This window comes from Scyliorhinus torazame, chromosome 3 (assembly GCF_047496885.1).
Source record: "Scyliorhinus torazame isolate Kashiwa2021f chromosome 3, sScyTor2.1, whole genome shotgun sequence".
NCBI lineage: Eukaryota > Metazoa > Chordata > Chondrichthyes > Carcharhiniformes > Scyliorhinidae > Scyliorhinus > Scyliorhinus torazame.
The window spans coordinates 251318580-251346577 of NC_092709.1; the positions used below are offsets into that span (position 1 = coordinate 251318580).

General features: G+C 50.1%; 1 long non-coding RNA gene across 1 annotated transcript in view; it reads right to left on the reverse strand.

Annotated features, from left to right (window-relative positions):
• Positions 1–1346: 1346 nt before the first annotated feature.
• Positions 1347–27998, reverse strand: part of LOC140409056 (uncharacterized) — a 43684-nt gene continuing 17032 nt past the window's right edge. Inside the window, exon 3 of the long non-coding RNA XR_011940270.1 lies at positions 1347–1644. This is a non-coding gene — a long non-coding RNA (uncharacterized lncRNA). The remainder of the gene's footprint in view (positions 1645–27998) is intronic.

The window sequence follows — 27998 nt, forward strand, 5'->3', positions numbered from 1 at the left end:
TGCACTGTTGCCTCACAGCGCCTGGGACCCAGGCTCGATTCCGACCTCGGGTAGCTGTCTGTATGGAGTTTGCACTTTCTCCCCGTGTCTGCGTGGGTTTCCTCCGGGTACTCCGGTTTCCTCCCACAGTTCAAAGATGCGCAGATTAGGTAGATTGGCCATGATAAATTGCCCCTAGGTGGAGTTACCGGGATAGGGTGGGGTTTGAGCTGAGGTGGGGTGCTCTTTCAGTTGGTAGGTGCAGACTCGATGGGCTGAATGGCCTTCTTCTGCACTGTAGGTGTTCTATAATTCTATGTTTTTTATAAATACGCCTGATTGTTCTGTAGATGTGTGGATTGATACCCTGATCCAGTAGAAAACCAGCCAGAGAAACCTGAGTGTCCACTCATAGAATCATAGAATTTACAGTGCAGAAGGAGGCCATTCGGCCCATCGAGTCTGCACCGGCCCCTACAAAGAGCATCCTACTGAAGCCCACGTATCTACCCTAACCCCATAAGCCAGTAACCACCACTCAACATTTTTTGGACACAAAGGGAAATTTAGCATGGCCAATCCACCTAACTCGCACATCTTTGGACTGTGGGAGGAAACCGGAGCACCCGGAGGAAACCGACGCACACACGGGGAGAACGCGCAGATTCCGCACAGACAGTGACCCAGCCGGGAATCGAACCTGGGACCCTGGAGCTGTGAAGCAACTGTGCTAACCACTATGCTACCGTGCTGCCCATTCTGTCTGGTATAATTGCAGACAAAGTTTGCACAACTGCCAACCTTAGCAAACAACCCATCAGTCACCTGTACTATATGACTGCAGACCACCAACTAGGAGACCGTGATTATTTCTCTAACAGAGTTCTGGAAGGATCTGGAAGTAAGAAGGTTGAGAGCGGTAGTTACTTTGACAGAGACCAGCAGGGAGCAGGCCTTCTTCAAGGCTATAGATGTTTGCCACCATCTGTCATAACCATTGGATCCTTCTGAAGCACCTCTGCTTTGATACATAAAGGAAACGGGGACTCTGCCTATAAACCCTGGGTTGCAGGTGTACCTCGTATGAGCTGCGCTCCTCTCCTGCTCCTCGATACAAAAATATAGAAAATATCACACAAAAATAAAACAATCCGGTCATCACGGCCAGTAAAGTCAACTCACCGTGGTTTCAGTGAATTATGTTTGGGGGAATATTTGCACTGCCAAATATCTAATCATGACGCAAACCCAGAAGTGGAACAATGTGATCTTAACCAGATATTTATGTCCTTCATATTTATCGTCACATGCACTTCTGCAATCTTTTCAAAGGTTTTAAAATGCTTGATAAGACAAGGCCAGATACACATTGTTCAGCTGCTTTATTTCACAGTCAGTAAAGGTACAGAGCAATGGTCATAATCAGATTTAGTGAATTCAATTAGCAGATCCAACAGCACTCAGGACTCTTGCCACCATCCAGGACAAAGCATTCTGCTTGATTGCTACCCTATCCACAAACATTCAATCCCTCCATCACCAACGAACAGTGGCAGCCGTGCACCCACAAGATGCACTGCAGAAAGTCACCAAGGTTCTTTAGGCAGCACCTTCCAAACTCACGGCCACTAGAAGGACAAGGGCAGCAGATACCTGCGAACACCACTGTAGGAGGGAATAAACAAACGGAGTCCTTGAGACCGTTTTGAACTTCAACAAAACTGATTTATTCAACATGCATGAGGCAGAGCTGAACTCAGAGCTGTAAACTCCAGCTGCTTCCGAGCTGCTCTGCTAAAACAAAGTTTTTACACATTTGTTTTACCTTTCTTTGTGGTACAGAATGTCACATTACATTAGGTCATCAAGACTGATAGTTTGAATTGGTTACAATTGTGTTCTGATCACATTATATGGATCCATTGTCCTATATGCTTTTCTTTAATCAATTTTGAGCATCTCTTGTCTGCCTGTTTTACAATACAAAAGCGACGTGTTCAACAAGCAGATTTTGATGGTGTGGTAATTATCCCACCTCCCTGATATATGATTAGCTTTCAGAGGCACAATGGCTCTTCTAAACATTGTGGGGCCTGAGCCTCGGAAAGATCTCACCTGGGGTGTAACTGTGTTTGCTATCTGAGATATGGTAATTGGTTGTGTCTATCCACAGTTGAGTGTGGACACTGCCATTTTAACCATTTCCATACATTCTTTCCCTGGTGTCACTTTCACACCCTGGATTTGCCCTACTACAACCACCACCTGGCGATTCACCTCCAAGTCACTCACCTGTTGTGTTTGGTCTTCTATACCTTGCAAAGGAATCCACTAAACGTAGACTTAGAACATAGAATATAGAACGATACAGCGCAGTACAGGCCCTTCGGCCCACGATGTTGTACCGAAACAAAAGCCATCTAACCTACACTATGCCATTATCATCCATATGCTTATCCAATAAACTTTTAAATGCCCTCAATGTTGGTGAGTTCACTACTGTTGCAGGTAGGGCATTCCACGGCCCCACCATTCTTTGTGTAAAGAACCTACCTCTGACCTCTATCTATTACCCCTCAGTTTAAAGCTATGTCCCCTCGTGCCAGCCATTTCCATCCGCGGGAGAAGGCTCTCACTGTCCACCCTATCTAACCCCCTGATCATTTTGTATGCCTCTATTAAGTCTCCTCTTAACCTTCTTCTCTCTAACGAAAACAACCTCAAGTCCATCAGCCTTTCCTCATAAGATTTTCCCTCCATACCAGGCAACATCCTGGTAAATCTCCTCTGCACCCGCTCCAAAGCCTCCACGTCCTTCCTATAATGCGGTGACCAGAACTGTACGCAATACTCCAAATGCGGCCGTACCAGAGTTTTGTACAGCTGCAACATGACCTCATGACTCCGGAACTCAATCCGTCTACCAATAAAGGCCAACACTCCATAGGCCTTCTTCACAACCCTATCAACCTGGGTGGCAACTTTCAGGGATCTATGTACATGGACACCTAGATCCCTCTGCTCATCCACACTTCCAAGAACTTTACCATTAGCCAAATATTCCGCATTCCTGTTATTCCTTCCAAAGTGAATCACCTCACACTTCTCTACATTAAACTCCATTTACCACCTCTCAGCCCAGCTCTGCAGCTTATCTATGTCCCTCTGTAACCTGCTACATCCTTCCACACTGTCGACAACACCACCGACTTTAGTGTCGTCTGCAAATTTACTCACCCACCCTTCTGCGCCCTCCTCTAGGTCATTGATAAAAATGACAAACAGCATCGGCCCCAGAACAGATCCTTGTGGTACGCCACTTGTAACTGAACTCCATTCTGAACATTTCCCATCAACCACCACCCTCTGTCTTCTTTCAGCTAGCCAATTTCTGATCCACATCTCTAAATCACCCTCAATCCCCAGCCTCCGTATTTTCTGCAATAGCCTACCGTGGGGAACCTTATCAAATGCTTTACTGAAATCCATATACACCACATCAACTGCTCTATCCTCGTCTACCTGTTCAGTCACCTTCTCAAAGAAAAGGTGTCCAAACCAGGATCTTTATTGAATCACGCGTGGTAAGACAGCGATCTGTTACAGAGCATGTTATCATGGAGTTTCTTTGTGCACCTCTGGAACAACACCTAGGATGACTGTTCATCTGTATGTCTCACTACCATCTTCGACAACCATCTAATAATAATAATAATCTTTATTGTCACAAGTAGGCTTACATTAACACTGCAATGAAGTTACTGAGCACCCGGAGAAAACCCACACAGACACAGGGAGAATGTGCAGACTCCGCACAGATAGTGACCCAAGCCGGGAATCGAACCTGGGACCCTGGTGCTGTGAAGCAACAGTGCTAACCACTGTGCTACCGTTCCGCCTGTAATCTGATGATGGCCTTTATATGGGAGCCCCTGGGACCACGGTCTTGAAACCGCATGGTGGCACCACCACCTGCTGGTTGGAGGTCACACCGTCCATCTATGATACTGCTTACAGGCATATCACCACATCACCATCCTGATTTGGAAATATATCACCGTTTCTGAACTGTCACTGGGTCAAAATCCAGGAACTCCCTCCCTAACGGCACTGTGAGTGCATCTACACATCAGGGACTGCAGCGGTTCAAGAAGCAAGCCTTTTGAAAGGCTACTAGAGATGGGCAATAAATGCTGGTCTAGCCAGTGATGCCCACATCCCATACATGAATAAAAAACAACATTACTTAATTACACAAAAACATGTTTATTTCTCACATTCATGGATTGGCTTGACAGACAAACAATATGGACTAAAAATTCCATCAGTCCTGTTTTCGGGTGCAGGGGTTGGGAGGCATGAGCAGCTCACATCTGTGCTGCCTCCTCAATTAAGTGATTGTTTTGTTGGCCCAAGCAGGCTCCATGCTGCTGTCTGGCTAAGGGTTCAGCACAAGGCCTAGCAGCATATGCTGATAGCATATGGTGCAGCTAGCCTGTTCCTCATAATGGCAGCTTGCCTCCCTTAAAGGGAGCTGCACTCATTAGAAGGAAGCTGATGCTGCCTATCTGTACTGACACTAGCTCCAATAGAAACTGCACAAATGAACACCAGGGAAGAGAAAGGGCTCTTTTAAAAATATATATGTTTATGAGAATCGTTTCACAATACTCAACACAAACCAGAGCAAAAGAATACAAAAAGTCACAAACAAATATGAAAGTAAAACAAAACACAACACATAATTCACTTAAATATTAAAATTAACCTAACCCCTCCAACAACTGACTAAACCCTTTAAAAAGGAAGTAAATGGTTGCCATTTTAGGGAGGGTGAATTTGACTTTCTCCAAGTGTAGGAATGACATTAAGTCACCCAACCAAGTAGAGGCAGTGGCGGAGTGGGAGACCTCCAACCAAGCAATATTCACCTCCAGGCTACCAACGAGGCAAAGGCAAAACATCCACCTCTATCCCCGACTGAATCACCGGCGAATCTGAGACCCCAAATATGACCACCAGTGGCCATGGGTCTAAATCTGCATGATACTAAAAAAGAACCAGAACATATATGTGTGGCTAGCCGGGCCAAGAGAACAGCAATCGCACCTATCCTCAACATTTTGGAAAAATCCATTCATCCTTGCCCGAGCCAAATGCCTCCTATGTAACATCTTAAACTGAATTAGTCTTAATCGAGCACATGATGATGTGGAGTTGACCCTGTGAAGGGCCTCACTCCGAATCCCACGAGTAAGTATAAGGCCTAATTCACTTTCCCATTTCACCCTCACACCGCTTAGCGAAGTTGAATCCAATGAAAAAATATGGCCAAAAAAAGTCTGAAATAGACGCTTTGCCAGGCCAAGCCAGGGTCAGAATCCTCTTAATAAAGGAAGAGGTTGGCGCCAAAGGAAAGGAAAGAAAAGCCTTACGTAAGAAGTTGCGATCTTTTTTCAAAATGTATTTTAATTCAAATTTTTAGCATTTAACATTTTACAAAACAAAAGAAAAATATTAGACCCGCAAATACAATAAACACTGCACCAACATCGACCCACCCCACAATAGTTGATGAAAGCTAGCTCTCCAAAATGCAAAATAAACAAACCCCATCTCTTGTGGAACCCCTCATTTGCCCCCCCTCAGGACAAATTTCACCTTCTCGGGATGTAAGAACTCCATTAGATCCCCATGCCATGGCACAAGCTGGAGAAGCTGGCCTCCACCCCAATAGAACCCGCCTGGGAGCAATCAGGAGGTGAAGGCTAAAACTTCTGCCCGGCTCCAGTCCACAACTCCACAGGTCCGATGCCCTGAATATGTTCCCCAGGGGACTGGCTCCAAATCCACATGCAGGATCGCCAACATGTTGCTGAAGAATGACCCCCACAATTTCTCCAACTTCGGGCAGGACCAGAACATGTGCACATGATTAGCCGGGCCCCTTCCACATCGTTCGTAAGTATCCTCTGCCCCTTCAAACAGTCGGTTCGTCCTTGACTTCATCAAATGCACCCTGTGCACCACATTCAACTGTATCAACCCTATCCTCGTGCATGAGGTTGAGGCATTCACCCTCTGCAGCATCTCACACCTCAGTCCTTCCTCCAGCACAATCCCCAACTCCTCCTCCACTTGGCCTAAACCCCCTCCATCGACACCTTATCCTCTCTCAAAATCCTCCCATATATCGGCAAACGATCCCATCCTCCAACCCCATTACCGACAGCACCTCCTCCAACAACTAGGAGGCAGGCGTTATCTGAAAGGTCGAAAAACCCTTTCTAGCAAAGTCCCGCACCTGCATTTACTGAATACTCCTCATGCGGAAACCCAAACTTCCCCCTCAACCCCTCCAAGCTTGCAAACTGCCTCTCCAAAAACAAATCCTTCATCTCCTTCACCCCTCTCTTTTCCCATCCCCGAAACCTCGCACCCCTCCTCCCCGACTCAAATCCATGATTCCCCCAGATCGTCATCATAGAATCATAGAATCATAAAAGTCTCGACCCTGCTCCCAATCTAAAGTGCTGCCGAAATTGCCTCCAAATCTTCAACTTGGCAACCACCACAAGACTTCCCAATACTTCCCCAGGGGTAAAAGGAAGCCGTGCCGTTGCCAGCAGCCACAACCCCGGCCCCCTGCAAGAACCTGCCATCATCTTCACCCATAAAGCCTCCGCCTCCCTACTCCAGCTCCGCACCTTCTCCGTGTTCACTGCTCAGTAATAATACAACAAGGTGGAAGGCCCAACCCTCCCCAACTGCTGGCCCCTTCTGAGGTGCCACCTTGAGAAGTTGCAATCTTGAAAATACCAAAAAAGGCTGGAGTTGTGTCGCTGATATTTATCAGTTAACTTCCGAAAACTAGCAAACCTCCCCTCCATGAGCAGACTCCCAAAATGTTCTAGATTCTTCACTTTCCAAGATATAAGTGTAGGCTTCCAAACTAGATGGATGGAAAAACATGATTGTTAAAAATAGTGTATTCAATGAAGACAGGAAAAGCAGCTTAAAATGTTTTCTAAACTGTTTCCAAATTCTACGAGAGGAGACCAGCACTGGAATCGATGAGAATCTAACAGCGGAAAAGGGCAACGGTGCAGTGAGTATGGTAAGGAGAGTAGAAGTGGTGCAGGATCAGGCCTCCATTTGTCCCCAAATCGAATCGGGATCACTGATCCACAACAAATCATTGAATGTTAGCGGACCAGTAATAAAACAATAAATTGGGGAGGACCAAGCCTGCCGACTGTCTATCCCTTTGAAGCAGACGCTACGAATTCTGGGATTCCTACCTGCCCAAATAAAATAAGATATCAATTTGTTAACCTTGATAAAAAAGGATTTGGGCAGAAAAATGTGAAGACATTGAAAGAAAAAGAAAAACCTCGGAGGCCGTTCATTTTAATAGTTTGAATCCTACTCGCCAAAAATTGAGGAAGGTTGTTCCACCTTTGCAAATTCATTTTGACACTATTAATCAGGCTTGTGGAATTCAACTCATGAAGTGAGGCCCGGGTGTGGGCCACCTCAACCCCAAGGTACAGAAAGCTTGTATTAGAGAGGCAGAAAGGTAACATCCTCAATTAGGCTCGCCTCCCAGGAGGGTTAACCGGGAAGCATTCACACTTGCCTGAATTAAATTTATAACCAGAAAAGGAGTCAAAGGTGTTATGCAGCTTCATTATGCCATCAATGAAGGGGGCGGGGACTGTAATATAAAAATGTACGTCATTTGCAGACAGAGATACCCGATGCTCCACCCCATCTCGGCTCATACCCCTCAATGCTATATAGAGTTCAAAGCGTTTGTGCGAACACTGGCAATAAGGGCATTATATAACCGGCGAATTCAGGAAGCAAATTTATGACCAAATCCAAATCTCCTGAAAATCTCAAATACATACGCCCGTTCCACTCCTATCAAATAGGGGAGACGGTGGTGTAGTCGTATTGTTACTAGACTAATAATCCAGAGACACAGGGTAATGCTCTGGGGACCCAGGTTCGAATCCCACCGTGGCAGATGGCGAAATTTGAATTCACTAAAAATCTGAACTTGAAAGTATAATGATGACCACTGTCGATTGTGGTAAAAACCCATCTGGTTCACTAATGTCCTTCAGGGAAGGAAATCTCCCGTCCTTACCCGGTCTGGCCTACATGTGACTCCACACAGCGATGCGGTTGACTCTGAATTGTCCCCCTCTGAAATGGCCCAGCAAGCCACTTAGTTTAAGGGTAATTAGGGATGGGCAACAAATGCTGGCCCAGCCAGTGACGCTCACATCCCAGGAACAAAGAAAAATAAAAGCCTTTTCAGCATCATGAGATACGATCACATCATGTTCGTGTGGGCACTTGGGAGGGGGTAAGGATGACATTTAACAGGCGACAGACATTGGCCGACAATTGTTGGCCTTTCACGAAGCCTGTTTGATTCTTGAAATTATATTTGGGAGGCAAGGCTCCAGCCGAAGTGTGAACACCTTAACAAGCAGTTCAACGTCCCCATTCAGAAGTGAGATAGGATGGAATGAATCACACTCTGTCAGGTCGTTGTCCCTCTTAAGGAGCAAGGAACTAGAGGCTTGAGTGAAGGTAGGAAGCAACGACCCAGGATAGAGAATCATTGAACATGTCCAATAATAAAGGTACAAGCTGTTCTGAGAACCTCTTGTAAAATTCAATCAGAAAGCTATTCGGGCAAGGGGACTTGCCAGGCTGCATCAGCCCCAGACATTTTTAAATCTTGTTGGGGCGTAAAAGGAAGTCTAACACACTGCTCTTATCCACCTCGTCTGTTGGGATGGGTGGACTGTCCAGAAAGTCGGCCATGACCGATTTATCTGCCGGGGCTCTGATCTATAAAGATCGCAATAAAAGGCTTAAAAAGCCACATTTACCTGAGGATGGGTGGAAACGGGCATTTAAATGATCTCGTGGGAGGCCACTTGACATTTGAGGTGGTGAGCCAGAAGACGGCTGGCCTTCTTCCCGTACTCATAAAAAGTGCCCCTGGACCATTGTGACTGACTCACCGCCCTGCTAGTAGAGAGTAACTTGAACCGGGTCTGTAACCTTTTTCCTACTTGCCAATAGCTCCGGAGCAGGATCAAGCAAGTACTGTTGGGGCAGGGGTTGGGGTGGGGGTGGTGGTGGGATGGGGTGCGGTGGTGGTGGGGTGGGGTGGGGTGGGGGTGGGTGGGGTGGTGGTGGGGTGGGGTAGGGGTGGGGTGGTGGTGGGGTGGGGTGCGGTGGTGGTGGGGTGGGGTGGGGTGGGGGGGGTTGGTGGGGGGGTGGGGTGGGGGGTGGGGGGGGTGGGGGGGGGTGGTGGGGGGGGGGGGTTCTCACTGCAGATCTGAGGGGGTTTGCATCATATTCTATGTTGATTTGGGTTTGACAGCATCGTGCCTGCATACCCAGTTCCAAAGGCACTGACATCACAGATGAACCTTTGAAGAAAGAATATGGACCTCCTGAAGAAAAAAGATGGACCTCCTCGAAGACACTGAAGCTGGAAGATCCACCTGACAGCCATTTCCCCCACCCATTGCTGTGGTGCCCCGAGGTCCAGGATAGCTGGCGCCTTCCATCCCAAACACCGAGGGCAGCCCCAAGCCTTCTTCAAGTGAATCCATACTTTTGCACACCACGCTGGTCCAGACGTGTTCTGGACCGGCATGTTTTCCCACTGGTGTTACTGAGAATCGGGAAGATTCTGGTTGGGCCTTCATTTGGATACCATTAAAGGGATGCAAATCTGTTTCGCACCATCATGCAGCAGGATTTCCCACCTGCCATGACGGGCACTATTGGAAGATCCCACTGTAAATTCATGCCAATGTGAAACTGAATTTTGGGCCTCCCACAGAACTCTGCCCCACCCAGCACTGATCCTACTGGCAGTGGCAGGGGAGAATTGCGCCCAATGAGTTTATCCACTTATCACGCACATTCATGTCTTGTTTTAACAATCACAAAGGGCACGTGACCTCTCTCAAAGTGTCTCTGAACCTATTCATAAGGGTTCTCTCCCACTCTAAAGAACTCCAGTAAGTTTAGATATTCTCTTGGAAAGTGTAAAGCCCAAAAGACATAATTTGGACATCCTGCAAACAAAAATTGGATCTGTTCAAAGTCAGCTGTGTTGTATTATGCTTCTTCGTGTAGCATAAGCTGCTTCCTTGATGTATGCTTTGACAAATGAAGGTCCAGATTTTGTAATGAGTTCAATATGTTTATTGAACTATTAACACAGTTCTTAAATGAGTTTGATTCTACTGCTAATCTAACTGTAGTAACTCAGTCTAACTAAACCAGTCTGCTCTAAGCCACGTGCTTGGTGTGATGCTTCTGATCAACCCTGATGTACTCTCTAGTTGTGGGTCTGTGGAAAGAGACAGAGCATGTGTGCCCTGTCCTTTTATATGAGTCATGTAATGCTTCCTTGTGGTAATGCCACCTCTGGGTGAATTGACTGCTCATTGGTTGTGTCCTATTCTAAGTGTTCATTAGCTGCATGTTTGCATATCATGACATCTCCGGTGCTCCCTCTAGTGTTTACATAGTTGTAGTGTATTTACATTAACCCCTTGTATTACTGTGATGCATATCACCACAAGCTGCAGGTTTACATGTTTAGCTGCCTCCATGATGTGCAATCTACAACTCACCCCCATTTCCCCACCGCAGTGAAAATGGTGGCTGCCGGATTGGGGGGTTTGAATTCCAGAATTGCGACTCCAGTGGCAATTTGTCTAAGCTGCAGATCCCACTCCATTGTTTTGAAATTCAGACCAGTGTATTTGGATTTTAATTAGGTGCCACAAAAAATGTTACTAAATGTTAATGGATCCTTTAAAAAAATTATTGGGTCTGGATCTGGATCTGGATCATTTGCCAAAATGAATCATTTCTTCCTTGTATCATTCCATATCTGTGTAGCAGATTTAATTGAAATCTGTCCATTTGAATTTGAGCTATATTGTTTGAGGACAGACAAACAAACAGGGACTAAATCATGACCTCTGTATACCTTCAATCGGAAATTAATCTCAACTTCTATTTTTTAGACTTCCGGGTGCGGCTATGCAGAGCAAGGTCGCATATTCGGTAGCTCCCGCTTGGAACGGACTTTTGGGCTCTTTTACAGGGCCCCCACGGCATTTGTTTGACATTTCCCGGTGTGGCAAGAAGACTGCGGCATTCCCCTGACAGTGTCCCCCAGGAATGTTATGTCTTTTGGCTACCAGACCCGGCAGAAACAGTAAAAGATTTGGCTTTGTCTGCATGTTTAGACAAAAGCCTCTTCCAGCATGCAGGCGGGGGAAGGGCAAGCTTAAAGCTGCAATCTGACTTGACTCTATCAAAGGTGAATTCTAGCAGCAGAGGGAACAACTGTGAAAAGATCTACCAAGGCCATTGAAGAAGCAGGGACGAGGCTTCCGGTGGCGGCCATGGAGGAGTAGGTCGCGCATTCGGCAGCTCCCGTCTGGAACTGACTCTCAGACCTTTTTCAGGAGTTTCCATAGACTTTTTAAATGGACCAGAAGTGTAACGGACAAAGGAGCGGCACTGGAGCAACGGGAGAAGCGAGGGAAAGAAAGCAAAATGGCGGCGGCCAGGGACAAAGGGGAGCTGCAGGAGTTCATCAAGCGCTGCTTCGAGGAGCAGCGCGAGGAGATGCGCAAGGAGATGTTGGCGCCTATGCTTTCGGCAATTGAAGGACTCGGGATCACCCAGAAGATCCACGAAGCTAAGATCCAGGAGGTACAGAAAAGAGTCAGTCAGAACGAGGATGAGCTCGTGGGCCTGGCGGTGAGAGTGGAGCAGAACGAGGCGCTACACAAGAGGTGGGTGGGAAGACTCGAAGACCTGGAGAACAGGTCGAGGAGAAAGAATCTGCAAATCCTGGGTCTCCCTGAGGGAGTGGAGGGGGCTGATGCCGGGGCATACGTGAGCACGATGCTCTAGGCGATGATGGGCACGAAGGCCTCTTCGAGGCCGCTGGAGTTGGACGGGGCACATCGGGTGCTGGCGAAGAAGCCCCAGGCAAATGAGCCGCCAAGGGCGATGGTGGTGAGGTTCCACCAGTTAACCGTCAGAGAGTGGGTCCTGAAATGGGCCAAGAAGGAGCGGAGCAGTAAGTGAGACAATGCAGAGATCCGAATATACCCGGACTGGACCACGGAGGTTGCAAAGCGGAGAGCGGGTTTCAACCGGGCCAAAGCGGCGTTGTACCGGAAAGAAGTGAAATTCGGAATGCTGCAGCCAGCGCGACTGTGGGTCACATACAAGGGCCAACACTGTTACTTTGAAACGCCTGAAGAGGCGTGGACCTTGGTACAAGCCGAAAAGTTGGACTCTAACTGAGGGTTTGTGAGGGTAGGGGGGATGTTTGAGGTTTGATGTGTGATGGTTGTTGTATATAGGGGGTCAATCACGCGCAGGAAATGTTACATGGGCTGGGGGAGAGAGACAAGGCCGCGACAGGAGCTGCGCCAGAGGGGGCGTAGCGGGCTTTGGAAAGCGCTAGGTGTTTTCCCGCACGCGGGAGGAAAGGAGGGAAGGGGAACGAAGGAATGCATGTGGATTGGGAGACTCCCACGCGGGGAGGTCAATGGGACAGCGGGGGAAGCCGGGGTCAGCAGGCGTCAGCTGACTTACGGGAGTGACATGGGGGAGCAAAAAAGCTAGACAGGGGTCTAGCGGGGGGAGGGGAAGGGGGATGGGGGGTAAAAAGGGTTGCTGCTGCACTGGCCGAAAGGGAATGGGACACAGAAGAGGTGGTCGGGACGGGGACCCCCCCTCTGGGGGACTGGAGGGTGAGGGAGGCGTGGACACGGGACTGGCCCAGCAAAGGAGATGGCTAGTCGGCGGGGCGTAGGGGGGGGGGGTGGGGGAGTGAGAGCCCCTCCAATCCGGCTGATAACGTGGAATGTGAGGGGCCTGAATGGGCCGGTGAAGAGGGCTCGAGTGTTCGCGCACTTAAAGGGACTGAAGGCGGACGTGGCCATGCTCCAAGAGACACACCTGAAGGTGGCGGACCAGGTCAGGGATGGGTAGGACAGGTGTTCCACTCGGGACTGGATGCGAAGAATAGAGGGGTGGCAATCTTGGTGGGAAAGCGGGTGTCATTTGAGGCCAAGACTATTGCAGCGGACAATGGAGGGTGATATGTAATGGTGAGCGGTCGGCTGCAAGGGATGTGGGTGGTGTTGGTAAACGTATACGCCCCGAACTGGGATGATGCAGGATTCATGAAGCGCATGTTGGGGTGCATTCCGGACCTGGGAGGCCTGATAATGGGAGGGGACTTCAATACAGCGTTGGATCCAGCACTAGACCGCTCCAAATCAAGGACTGTAAAGAGGCCGGCGGCAGCCAAGGTACTTAGGGGGTTTATAAGACCATAAGACCTAGGAGCGGAAGTAAGGCCATTCGGCCCATCGAGTCCACTCCACCATTCAATCATGGCTGATTTCAACTCCATTTACCCGCTCTCTCTCCATAGCCCTTAATTCCTCGAGAAATCAAGAATTTATCAACTTCTGTCTTAAAGACACTCAACGTCCCGGCCTCCACCGCCCTCTGTGGCAATGAATTCCACAGACCCACCACTCTTTGGCTGAAGAAATTTCTCCTCATCTCTGTTCTAAAGTGACTCCCTTTTATTCTAAGGCTGTGCCCCCGGGTCCTAGTCTCCCCTGCTAATGGAAACAACTTCCCTACATCCACCCTATCTAAGCCATTCATTATCTTGTAAGTTTCTATTAGATCTCCCCTCAACCTCCTAAACTCCAATGAATATAATCCCAGGATCCTCAGACGTTCATCGTATGTTAGGCCTACCATTCCTGGGATCATCCGTGTGAATCTCCGCTGGACCCACTCCAGTGCCAGTATGTCCTTCCTGAGGTGTGGGGCCCAAAATTGCTCACAGTATTCTAAATGGGGCCTAACTAATGCTTTATAAAGCTTCAGAAGTACATCCCTGCTTTTATATTCCAAGCCTCTTGAGATGAATGACAACATTGCATTTGCTTTCTTAATTACGGACTCAACCTGCAAGTTTACCTTTAGAGAATCCTGGACTAGGACTCCCAAGTCCCTTTGCACTTCAGCATTATGAATTTTGTCACCGTTTAGAAAATAGTCCATGCCTCTATTCTTTTTTCCAAAGTGCAAGACCTCGCATGGTTCAGATGGGGGGAGTGGACCCATGGCGGTTTGCAAGGCCGCAGGCCAGGGAATTTTCTTTCTTCTCCCATGTACACAAAGCCTACTCCCGGATAGATTTCTTTGTTCTGGGTAGGGCGCTCATCCCGAGGGTGGAGGGGACGGAGTATTCGGCTATAACCGTTTCGGACCATGCCCCACACTGGGTGGAACTGGAGCTGGGAGAGGAGAGGGACCAACGCCCGTTGTGGCGGCTGGATGTGGGACTGCTGGCGGACGAGGTGGTGTGTGGGAAGGTGAGGGGGTGTATCGAAAAGTACTTGGAGGCCAACAACAACGGGGAGGTGCGGGTGGGGGTGGTATGGGAGGCGTTGAAGGCGGTGATCAGGGGAGAGCTAATTTCCATTAGGGCTCATAGGGAGAAGACAGAGGGTATGGAAAGGGAGAGGTTAGTGGGGGAGATTTTGAGAGTGGACAGGAGATACGCAGAGGCCCCGGAGGAAAGATTACTTGGGGAAAGACGACGGCTCCAGACGGAGTTTGACCTGTTGACCACAGGGAAGGCGGAGACACAGTGGAGGAAAGCGCAGGGGGCGACCTACGAGTATGGGGAAAAGGCTAGTCGGATGCTGGCACACCAGCACCGTAAGAGGATGGCAGCGAGGGAAATAGGGGGAGTCAAAGATGGAAGGGGAGCCACGGTTCGGAGTGCGACGAAAATAAACAAGGTTTTCAAGGCCTTTTATGAAGAGCTGTACAGATCCCAGCCCCCAGCGGGGGAAGAGGGGATGAGACGATTCCTAGATCAGCTAAGATTCCCGAGGGTGGAGGAGCAAGAGGTGGCTGGTTTGGGGCACCAATTGGGTTGGAGGAGCTGAGCAAGGGTTTGGGGAGCATGCAGGCGGGGAAGGCCCCGGGACCGGATGGATTCCCGGTGGAGTTCTACAGGAAGTACGCAGACCTGTTGGCCCCGCCACTGGTGAGGACCTTTAATGAGGCAAGAGAGGAGGGGACTCTGCCCCCGACAATGTCGGAAGCGACAATTTATTTGATCCTAAAGCGGGACAAGGACCCACTGCAATGTGGATCGTACAGGCCGATCTCACTCCTCAATGTGGATGAAAAGTTGCTGGCAAAAGTGCTGGCCACGAGGATCGAGGACTGTGTCCCGGGGGTAATCCACGAGGACCAGACGGGATTTGTAAAGGGCAGGCAACTAAACACCAATGTGCGGCGGCTCTTAAACGTGATAATGATGCCATCAGAGGAGGGAGAGGCGGAGATAGTGGCAGCTATGGACGCGGAGAAGGCCTTTGACCGAGTAGAGTGGGAGTACCTCTGGGAGGTGCTGCGCAGGTTTGGGTTCGGGGTAGGGTTTATCAATTGGGTTGAGCTCCTTTACAGAGCCCCGATGGCAAGTGTAGTGACGAACCGGCGGAGGTCGGAGTACTTTCGACTGTACCGAGGGACGAGGCAGGGGTGCCCCCTGTCGTTCGCATTGGCGATCGAACCATTGGCCATGTCATTGAGGGAGTCTAATAAATGGAAGGGGGTGGTCCGAGGGGGAGAAGAGCATCGGGTGTTGCTATATGCGGATGACCTGTTGCTGTACGTGGCGGATCCAATGGAGGGGATGGTGGAGGTCATGCAGACTCTAAGGGAGTTTGGGGAGTTTTCGGGCTATAAGCTCAATGTAGGGAAGAGTGAGCTCTTTGTATTACAGGCGGGGGACCAAGAAAGAGGGATAGGGGACCTACCGCTGAGGAGGGCGGAGGGGAGCTTTCGGTATCTGGGGATCCAGATAGCCAGGAGTTGGGGGACCCTACATAAACTGAATCTGACGAGGTTGGTGGAGCAAATGGAGGAGGATTTCAAAAGATGTGACATGTTACCGCTCTCGCTGGTGGGTAGAGTGCAGTCGGTCAAAATGGTGGTCCTTCCAAGGTTTCTGTTTGTGTTTCAGTGCCTTCCCATCGTGATCACTAAGGCCTTTTTTAAGAGAGTAGGCAGGAGTATTATGGGGTTTGTGTGGGCGAATAAGACCCCGAGAGTAAGGAGAGGGTTCCTGGAACGCAGTAGGGACCGAGGAGGGTTGGTGCTGTCAAACCTGGGGAGCTACTACTGGGCAGCAAATGTGGCGATGATCTGCAAGTGGGTTATGGAGGGAGAGCGGGCGGCATGGAAGAGGATGGAGATGGTGTCCTGTAAAGGAACGAGCCTGGGGGCGTTGGTGATGGCACCGCTGCCGCTCTCGCCGACAAAGTATACCACGAGTCCGGTGGTGGCCGCAACGCTAAGGATCTGGGGCCAGTGGAGACGGCACCGGGGTGCAATGGGAGCATCGGTGTGGTCCCCGATCAGGGGTAACCACCGGTTTGTCCCGGGGAAGATGGACGGGGGGTTCCAGAGCTGGCATCGGGCGGGTATTGGAAGAATGGGGGACCTGTTCATCGACGGGATGTTTGCGAGCCTAGGGGCACTGGAGGAGACGTTCGAGTTACCCCCGGGAAATGCCTTTAGATATATGCAGGTGAGGGCTTTTGTGAGGCGACAGGTGAGGGAATTCCCGTTGCTCCCAGCACAAGAAGTTCAAGATAGGGTGATCTCGGGTGTATGGGTCGGGGAGGGCAAGGTGTCGGAAATACACCAGGAGTTGAAAGAAGAGGGGGAAGCGCTGGTAGAAGAGTTGAAGGGTAAATGGGAGGAGGAGCTGGGGGAGGAGATCGAGGAAGGTCTGTGGGCTGATGCCCTAGGTAGGGTTAATTCCTCCTCCTCGTGTGCCAGGCTCAGCCTGATACAATTTAAGGTGGTCCACAGAGCGCACTTGACTGGGGCGAGGTTGAGTAGGTTCTTTGGGGTAGAGGATAGATGTGGAAGGCGCTCAGGGAGCCCGGAGAACCATGTCCATATGGTTTGGTCATGCCCGGCACTGGAGGGGTTCTGGAGAGGAGTGGCGGGAGCAATATCTCAGGTGGTGAAAGTCCGGGTCAAGCCAAGCTGGGGGCTAGCAATATTTGGAGTAGTGGACGAACCGGGAGTGCAGGAGGCGAAAGAGGCCGGCATTCTGGCCTTTGCGCCCTCGTAGCCCGGCGAAGGATCTTGCTAATGTGGAAGGAGGCGAAGCCCCCCAGCCTGGAGAAATGATATGGCTGGGTTCATAAAGTTGGAGAGGACTAAGTTCGCCTTGAGAGGGTCTGCGCAGGGGTTTTACAGGCGGTGGCAACCGTTCCTAGACTATCTTGCGGAGCGTTAGAGGAAGGTCGGTCAGCAGCAGCAGCAACCTTGGGGGGGGGGGGGGACGTCCTGGGAGGGGGGGGATGAGCAAGAGATAACATGAAGGGTTGGGGACACTGGCACGTACGAGTGAGGGCCAGTGTACAAAGCTGTGTAAATACATCATTTTGCCATGTATATATCTTGCTCTGCGCGGTTTCTCTTTTTTTTTGTTACGGGGGGGTGGGGGGGGGGGGGGGGGGTGGTTATTGTTTGTAACGGAGAAAAATTGTGTTAAAAAACTTTAATACATTTTTTTAAAAACTTCTATTTTTTATAGCACCTCTAATATAATGAAATGTCCCAAGGTGCTCCATGGAAGCATTATAAAGCAAAGCAGGACACTTACGGGGATATTAGGTCAGATGACCGAAAGCTTAGTCAAAGAAGCAGGTTTTAGGGAGTGACTTAAAAAGGAGGAAAGCAAGGTAGAGAGACAAAGAAGTGTAGGGAGCGCATGCCAGAACTTAGGGCCTAGGCAACTGAAATCAATGGTGGAGCAATTAAAATTGGAGATGCACAAGAGGCCAGAGGTCTGTGCGTTCTCCCTGTGTCTGCGTGGGTTTCCTCCGGGTGCTCCGGTTTCCTCCGTCCAAAGATGTGCAGGTTAGGTGGACTGGCAATGCTAAAATTGCCCTTAGTCTCCAAAAAGGTTGGGTGGGGTTACTGTGTTACGGGGAGAATTTATTTTGATTTGGGCACACAGGGAGAGAGTGGAGCGTGAGGAGAGGGAGAGGATGCAGGAGGATATTTTGAGGGTGGATTGGAGGTACTCTGGTATCAGAGAAGGGGTTGTTAAGGGAGAGACAGAGGCTCCAGATGGAGTTTGGGTTAGTGTCCACGGTGAAGGCAGCTGCGGAGGGCCAGAGGGGCAGTCGACGAGTATGGGGAGAAGGCGAGGAGGATGCTGGCCCACCAGTTGAGGAAGCAGGCAGCAGTGAGGGAGATTGGTAGGATAAGGGACGAGAGGGGTAAGGTGGTGACAGACCCAGACGGGTGCATGTGGCATTTGAAGCCTCCTATAGGAGGCTGTATGAGTCAGGGCCCCCAATGAGGGAGGAGAGGATACGCTGGTTCCTGGATGGGTTGTAGTTCCCCAAGGTGGAAGGGGAGAGAGTTCAATGGCTGGGGGCCCCGATTGGGCTGAGGGAGGTGATGGGTGGCATGGGTGTGATGCAGGCAGGGAAGGCCCCGGGCCCGGATGGGTTCCCAGTAGAGTTTTATAAAAGGTTTGGGGTGGAACTGGGGCTGCTGCTGGTGAGACGTACAACAGGCGAGGGAAAGGGAGGAACTCTCCCCTACACTGTCACAGACTTCCGTCTCCCTGATTTTAAAGAAGGACAAGGATCCAGAGCAGTGTGGGTCATACCGCGCGATATCACTGTCGAACATTAATGCTAAGCTGTTGGCAAAGGTGCTAGCATCATGGATTGAGGACTGTGTGCCTGGGGTGGTAGGGTAGGGCCAGATGTGATTTGTGAAGGGGTGGCAGTTATTGCCAAATGTGCTGAGGCTACTTCATGTAATTATGATGCCCTCGGAGAGGCAGGAGGTAGAGGTAGTGGTGGTGACGGACGCGGAGAAGGATTTTGATCGGGTGGAGTGGGCGTACTTGTTGGAGGTGCGGGGCGGTTCGGGTTCGGGCAGGAGTTTGTGGATTGGGTCCGATTCCTGTACAGGGTGCCAGTGGCGACCGTTTGGACGAACCGGTAGAGTTTGGGTTACTATGGGCTGCAATCATCGGATGAGACAGGGGTGGCCGCTCTCCTTGTTGCTTTTCGCCTTGGTGATAGAGCCATTGGCAATGGCGCTTAGGACACTCAGGGATTGGAAAGGGATTGAGCGTGGGGAATTCCGAGCTTGGGGTTTTGTAGTAGACGGATGATTTGTGATTATATATCTTGGGTCCGTTGGGCAGCATCAGAGGATTTATGGAAATTTTGGGGGAATTTGGTTGGTTTTCGGGGTATAAATTGAACATGGGTAAGAGCGAAGTGTTCCCGATCAATGCCAGAGGGCAAAAGAGGAGGTTTGGGGAGTTTCTGTTCAGAGTGGTGGATCGGGATTTAGGTATTTTGGAATCCAGTGGGAACGGAGCTGAGTACAGTTACATAGATTGAACTTGGCACAATTGATAGAGAGAATGAAGGTGGATTTTAAGAGGTGGGATATGTTGCCGCTGTCACTGGCTGGGCGCATGCAGATGGTTAAAATGACGGTGTTGCCCAGGTCTTGTATGTGTCCAAACCTCTCTATCTTTGTCCCCAAGTCCTTTTTTAGGAAGGTTAATGGGATAGTTTAGGGGTTTGTGTGGGTGGGTGAGGTGGATCATAGAATCATAGGATTTACAGTGCAGAAAGAGGCCATTCGGCCCATCGAGTCTGCACCGGCCCTTACAAAGAGCATCCTACTGAAACCCATGTATATACCCTATCCCCGTAACCCAGTAACCCCCACTTAACATTTGTTTGGGACACTAAGGGCAATTTAGCATGGCCAATCCACCTAACCCACACATTTTTGGACTGTGGGAGGAAACCAGAGCACCCGGAGGAAATCCACGCAGACACGGGGAGAATTTGCAGACTCCGCACAGACAGTGACCCAGCAGGGAATTGAACCTGGGACCCTGGAGCTGTGAAGCAACTGTGCTAACCACTATGCTGCCATGCTGCCCAGTGTTCTTGGAGTGGGGACAGGGCGATGCGCTGGCATTATAAATTACTGCTGGACGGCAAATATCACGATGGTGAGAAAATGGGAAATGGAGGAGAGATTAGTTTGGGAGCGGATGGAGGCAGCGTCGTGTATGGGGACGGGTTTGGGGGCCCTGTTGTTGGCACCTCTTCCGTCCTCGCCGGTCGGATACTCTGTGAGCACAGTGGTGGTGTTGACATTAAGGGTGTGGAGTCAGCGTAGGCAACATTTTGGGCTGGAGAGTATGTCGTTGTGGGCGCCGTTACGCGACAACCATAGATTTGCGCCGGCAGGGCTCGATGTGAGGTTCCGGGGGCTGGCAGAAGATGGGGATCGAGTATTTTAGGAACTTATTTATAGGGGGCAAATTCATGGGGCTGGAGGAATTGTATGAGTTGCCCACAGGAAATGGCTTATGGTACCTGCAGGTGAGGGATTCCGTGAGGAGAGAGATGCCATCCTTCCACTGCTGCCTCTGGTGTTCCAGGATAAGCTGTTGTCAGAGGACGAAATAGGGGTGGGGAGGGTGTCGGATGTATACAAGGAATTGATGGAGAGGAGGGGTGCTCCAGTGGAGGATATCAAGCGCAAGTGGGAGGAGGAGCTGGGAGGGGGGCTGCGGGCTGAGACGTGGGCAGAGGCCTTGTGAAGGTTGAACGCGTCCTCGTTGTGTGCGAGGTGAAGCCTCATCCAGTTTAAAGTGGTGCTTAGGTCCACATGACGGCGGTGAGGATGAGTGGGTTCTTTGTGGTGGTGGGAGACAGGTGTGCGCGGTGCGCAGGGGAGCCTGTATATCATGTTCACGTGTTCTTGGCGTGTCCAAGACTGAGGGGGTTCTGGCAGGCTACTCGGACGTGATGTCCGAGGTTCTGGGTATGGGGGTGGCCCCGAGTCTAGAGGTGGTGATATTTGGTGTGTCGAAAGACGCGAGAGTCCAGGGGGGGAGAGAGGCTGATGTATTGGCCTTTGCCCCATGTTAGCCCGGGTACGGATTTTGCTGTGTTGGTGCAACCCAGTGCAGCTGAAGGCAGGGGCGTGGGGGAGCAACCTGGCAGAATTCCTGAGGTTGGAAAAAGTCAAGTTCGCTCCGCGGGGGTCGGTAGAGGTTCACCCAGAGGTTGAAACCGTTCATTAATTTCTTCAAGGAGGATTGAGGGGTCAGCAAAGTGGAGGCTGGGGGGCGGATAAGGAGGTAAAAGTTTCTCCCTATCTACTCAGTCCAGATCCCTCATTTTGAACGCCCACATTTTGAATGCCTCTATCAAATCTTCTCTCAGTCTTCTCTTCTCCAAGGGAAACAGTCCTCATGGACTGCAGCGATTCGAGGGGGCAGCTCAGCATCTCTTTTAAAAAATATATTTTTATTGAAGTATTTGTAAAATTTTATAACAATAACAGAAAAAGAACAGCAAACATGGTGAAAAAATAAAAATCTTGCTGAGAAGGGGAGTGAATAACAGGTAAGCTCTTTCTTTCTTTTTCTCTTTTTTATCCAGAGTGGATGGCAGGGAAGGCAGTGCAATGTTCCTCCTGAAGAATGTTTGAGGTGAGGGACGCCGTCAGTGTCCCTGCTGATTTCATCTGTGGGAAGTGCACCCATCTCCAGCTCTTCAGAAACCGCATTAGGGAACTGGAGCTGGAGCTGGATGAACTTCGGATCATTCGGGAGGCAGAGGTGGTCATAGATAGAAGCTTAAGGGATGTAGTTACTCCAAAGAATAAAGATAGATGGGTGACGGTGAGAGGGGCTGGGAGGAAGCAGTCAGTACAGGGATCCCCTATGGTCGTTCCCCTTAGTAAGTAGTATACCGCTTTGGATACTGTTGCGGGGGGGGGGGGGACTTACCAGGGGTAAGCCATGGGGTACAGGTCTCTGGCACAGAGTCTGTCCCTGTTGCTCAGAAGGGAAGGGGGAGAGGAGTAGAGCATTAGTCATTGGAGACTCCATAGTTAGGGGGGTAGATAGGAGATTCTGTGGGAACGAGAGAGACTCGCGGTTGGTGTGTTGCCTCCCAGGTGCCAGGGTGCATGATGTCTCAGATCGTGTTTTCGGGATCCTTAAGGGGGAGGGGGAGCAGCCCCAAGTCGTGGTCCACATAGGTACCAATGACATAGGTAGGAAAAGGGATAGGGATATAAGTCAGGAATTCAGGGAGCTAGGGTGGAAACTTAGAGCTAGGACAAACAGAGTTATTATCTCTGGGTTGTTACCCGTGCCACGTGTTGGGCGAGACGAGGAATAGGGAAAGAAAGGAGTTGAACACGTGGCTACAGGGATGGTGCAGGAGGGAGGGTTTTAGATTTCTGGATAATTGGGGCTCATTCTGGGGTCGGTGGGACCTCTACAAACGGGATGGTCTACACCTGGGCCTGAGGGGTACCAATACCCTGGAGGGGAAATTTGCTAATGCTCTTCGGGTGGGTTTGAACTAGTTCAGCAGGGGCTTGGGAACCTGAATTGTAGCTCCAGTATACAGGAGGTTGAGAGTAGTGAGGTCATGAGTAAGGTTTCAAAGTTGCAGGTGTGTACCGGCAGGCAGGAAGGTGGTTTAAAGTGTGTCTTCTTCAATCCCAGGAGCATCCGGAATAAGGTGGGTGAATTTGCGGCATGGGTTGGTACCTGGGACTTTGATGTTGTGGCCATTTCGGAGCCATGGATAGAGCAGGGACAGGAATGGTTGTTGCAGGTACCAGGGTTTAGATATTTCAGTAAGCTCAGGGAAGGTGGTAAAATAGGGGGAGGGGTGGCATTGTTAGTGAAGGACAATATTACCGTGGCAGAAAGGAATTTTGATGAGGACTCGTCTACTGAGGTAGTATGGGCTGAGGTTAGAAACAGAAAAGGAGAGGTCACCCTGTTAGGGGTTTTCTATAGGCCTCCGAAAAGTTCCAGAGATGTCGAGGAAAGGATTGCAAAGATGATTCTGGATAGGAGCGAAAGCAACAGGGTAATTGTTATGGGGGACTTTAACTTTCCAAATATTGACTGGAAATGCTATAGCTCGAGTACTTTAGATGGGTCCATTTTTGTCCAATGTGTGCAGGAGGATTTCCTGACACAGTATGTAGATAGGCCAACGAGAGGCGAGGCCATATTGGATTTGGTACTGGGTAATGAACCAGGACAGGTGTTAGATTTGGAGGTAGGTGAGCATTTTGGTGATAGTGACCACAATTCGATTATGTTTACTTTAGTTTTTTTTTTAAAATAATTTTTATTAAAGGTTTTCATAAAATATCAATAACAAAATGAGAAAGAAAAAAGAACCCAACAGGGTTAAGTACAAAACGCAATCTAAAAAAGCAACCCTCCAAACCCCTCCCTCCCGTACCTGAATAATAAATTAACATTAACACCCCGACTTAAGACAACAGGTGTATACACCCCCTCAGACCCTTCCAGTGTAAATAACATAAACAAAAATAAAGTAAACCCACCCCCCGAGTTGCTGCTGCCATTGACCAATGTCTAGCGTTCTGCCAGAAAGTCTAAGAACGGTTGCCACCGCCTAAAGAACCCTTGTACCGACCCTCTCAAGGTGATTTTCACCCTCTCCAATTTAATGAACCCTGCCATATCGCTGATCCAGGATTCCACGCTTGGGGGCCTCGTATCTTTCCACTGAAGGAGAATCCTTCGCCGGGCTACCAGGGACGCAAAGGCCAGAATTCCGGCCTCTTTCGCCTCCTGCACTCCCGGCTCCTCTTCCACCCCAAATATTGCGAGCCCCCAGCCCGGTTTGTCCCTGGATCCTACCACCCTCGACACCGTCCTCGCTACGCCCTTCCAAAATTCCTCCAGCGCTGGGCATACGTTTACTTTAGTAATGGAAAGGGATAGGTATATACCGCAGAGCAAGAGTTATATCTGGGGGAAAGGCAATTATGATGCGATGAGGCAAGACTTAGGATGCATCGGATGGAGAGGAAAACTGCAGGGGATGGGCACAATGGAAATGTGGAGCTTGTTCAAGGAACAGTTACTGCGTGTCCTTAATAAGTATGTACCTGTCAGGCAGGGAGGAAGTGGTCGAGCAAGGGATCAGTGGTTTACTGAGGCAGTCGAAACACTTGTCAAGAGGAAGAAGGAGGCTTATGTAAAGATGAGAAATGAAGGTTCAGTTAGGGCGCTCGAGAGTTACAAGTTAGCTAGGAAGGACCTAAAGAGAGAGCTAAGAAGAGCCAGGAGGGGACATGAGACTTCTTTGGCAGGTAGGATCAAGGATAACCCTAAAGCTTTCTATAGATATGTCAGGAATAAAAGAATGACTAGGGTAAGAGTAGGGCCAGTCAAGGACAGTAGTGGGAAGTTGTGCTTGGAGTCCAAGGAGATAGGAGAGGTGCTAAATGAATATTTTTCGTCAGTATTCACACAGGAAAAAGACAATGTTGTCGAGGAGAATACTGAGATTCGGGCTACTAGACTAGAAGGGCTTGAGGTTCATAAGGAGGAGGTGTTAGCAATTCTGGAAAGTGTGAAAATAGATAAGTCCCCTGGGCCGGATGGGATCTATCCTAGGATTCTCTGGGAAGCTCGGGAGGAGATTGCTGAGCCTTTGGCTTTGATCTTTAAGTCATCTTTGTCTACAGGAATAGTGCCAGAAGACTGGAGGATAGCAAATGTTGTCCCCTTGTTCAAGAAGGGGAGTAGAGACAACCCCGGTAACTATAGACCAGTAAGCCTTACTGCTGTTGTGGGAAAAATCTTGGAAAGGTTTATAAGAGATAGGGTGTATAATCATCTGGAAAGGAATAATTTGATTAGAGATAGTCAACACGGTTTTGTGAAGGGTAGGTTGTGCCTCACAAACCTTATTGAGTTCTTTGAGAAGGTGACCAAACAGGTGGATGAGGGTAAAGCAGTTGATGTGGTGTATATGGATTTCAGTAAAGCGTTTGATAAGGTTCCCCGCGGTAGGCTACTGCAGAAAATACGGAGGCATGGGATTCAGGGAGATTTAGCAGTTTGGATCAGAAATTGGCTAGCTGGAAGAAGACAAAGGGTGGTGGTTGATGGGAAGTGTTCAGACTGGAATCCAGTTACTAGTGGTGTACCACAAGGATCTGTTTTGGGGCCACTGCTGTTTGTCATTTTTATAAATGACCTGGAGGAGGGCGTAGAAGGATGGGTGAGTAAATTTGCAGATGACACTAAAGTCAGTGGAGTTGTGGACAGTGCGGAAGGATATTACAAGTTACAGAGGGACATAGATAAGCTGCAGCGCTGGGCTGAGAGGTGGCAAATGGAGTTTAATGCAGAAAAATGTGAGGTGATTCATTTTGGAAGGAATAACAGGAAGACAGAGTACTGGGTTATTGGTAAGATTCTTGGCAGTGTGGACGAGCAGAGAGATCTCGGTGTCCATGTACATAGATCCCTGAAAGTTGCCACCCAGATTGAGAGGGTTGTTAAGAAGGCGTACGGGACTTCCGGTTGTGGCAGGGATGAGCTAGCCGCACGTTTCGGCGGCTCCAGCTCCGACGGAACTTCGGGCTCTTTTAAGAGCCCCAACGGGGACTTGAACGGCCGTAAAACCCGGTGCGAGGCGCGAGGGAAGGGAGTCCCCCCCGAACGACGGAGGGAAAAACCGGCGGCGGCGGCTGCAGCCCGAAGAATCTGCAGCCAGAAGGTCAGAGGGAGTGGAACAAAATGGCGGCGGAGAAACCACAGGTGACATGGGGGCCTGAGCAGGACGAGATGGTGAGACGGTGCTGAAGAAGGAGGTAATGACCCCGTTGTTACAGGCAATTGAGGGGCTTAAGGAGACTTTAAAGACCCAGGAGACTGAACTTCGCGTGGTGGAGCAGAAGGTATCAGGTATTGAGGACGAGGTCCTGGGCCTGGCGGTGAAGACTCAGACGCACGAGGCACTTCATAAAAAGTGTGCTGATAGGATTGAGGCCCTTGAAAATGGAGCGCGAAGGAAGAACCTTAGGATACTAGGTCTCCCGGAGGGTGTGGAAGGAGTGGACTGTGGAGCGTACGCAAGTAAGATGCTGAGCTCACTGATGGGTGCTGAGGCCCCTGCGGGCCCCATGGAGGTGGAGTGGGCAAATCGGATCCCGGCGAGAAGACCAAAAGCGGGAGAACCACCGAGGGCGATAATCGTGCGATTCTACCGCCTTAAGGACAGAGAAGAGGTCCTGAGATGGGCTAAAAAGGTGCGGAGTAGCAGATGGGAGAATGCGGTGGTAAGGATCTACCAGGATTGGAGTGCGGAGGTGGCGAGAAGGAGGGCGAGCTTCAACCGAGCCAAAGAGGTTTTGCACAAAAGGAAGGTGAAGTTTGGGATGCTGCAGCCGGCAAGACTATGGGTCACGCATCAGGAGAGACACTATTATTTCGAGACGGCGGAGGAAGCATGGTCCTTCATCAATGAAGAGAAACTGGACCGGAACTGAGGGACTGATGCTGCAGGGAACTGTTATTGTTGTTATTATTGTTTTTGTTAATGGGATGGTGAAAGTTAATCGAGAAGTAAACAGGGAAGGGGGGGGACAGTGGGGAAATGTGGGCGCCGGTGAGGGGGGGAGAGGCGGGACATAGTCAGAGAATGGGGAAGGAGAGGGGGGGGGGGAAAGGGAGCTGCGCCAAAAGAGGCGGGTCAGGTAAAGGGATGTTCCCGCGCCAGAAAAAATAAGGCGGGAAAACAGGCGCAAGGCGGATGGGAGTTCCCTCACACCGGGGGGGCCGAGGAGCGAGCAGGAGTAGCTGGGGTCAGTTGAAGTCAGCTGACTTACGGAAGTGATATGGGGGGAGCAATCAAGCTAGATAGGGATCTAGCGAGGGGGGACGGACGGGGACAACTGGGTTGCTGCTGCGGAAATCCAAAAGGAAATGGCTAAAGAGAGGGTGGTCGGGGGCGGAATGCGACGCTGGGGGAGCGAGCGGGAGCGCGGAGGCGGGATATGGGACTGGCCTAGAGAAGGTAATGGCTAGTCGACACGGGAGGGGGGCAGGTAGCCCCCCAGTGAGGCTGATCACGTGGAACGTGAGAGGCCTGAATGGACCGATAAAAAGGGCCCGAGCGCTCGCGCATTTGAAAGGACTAAGGGCAGACGTGGTTATGCTCCAAGAGACGCACCTAAAGGTGGCGGACCAAGTTAGGCTAAGGAAAGGATGGGTGGGACAGGTGTTCCACTCAGGACTGGACGCAAAGAACAGAGGGGTGGCCATTTTGGTGGGGAAATGGGTAGCATTTGAAGCAAAGAACATCGTAGCAGATAGTGGAGGTAAATATGTAATGGTGAGTGGTAGGCTGGAGGGAATGGAGGTCGTGTTGGTTAATGTGTATGCCCCAAATTGGGACGATGCGGGGTTCATGAGACGGATGCTGGGGCGTATTCCGGACCTGGAGGCAGGAAATTTGATTTTAGGAGGGGACTTCAATACGGTGCTGGACCCGGGGCTAGATAGATCCAGCTCAAGGACTGGAAGAAGGCCGGCAGCGGCCAAGGTACTTAAGGGGTTTATGGACCAAATGGGGGGAGTGGATCCATGGCGATTTCTTAGACCCAGGGCTAGGGAGTATTCCTTCTTCTCCCACGTCCATAAAGTGTACTCCCAGATAGATTTTTTTGTTTTAGGAAGGTCGTTGCTCTCTAGGGTGGAAGAAGCTGAATACTCAGCCATAGCGGTTTCGGATCATGCCCCACATTGGGTGGACCTGGAAGTAGGAGAGGACAGGGAGCAGAGAACACTCTGGCGATTAGATGTGGGACTGATGGCGGATGAGGGAGTGTGTGCAAGAGTGAGGGGGTGTATCGAGAGATACCTGGAGGTCAATGACGACGGCGAGGTCCCTGTGGGAGTGGTCTGGGAAGCACTAAAAGCGGTGGTCAGAGGAGAGCTGATTTCTATT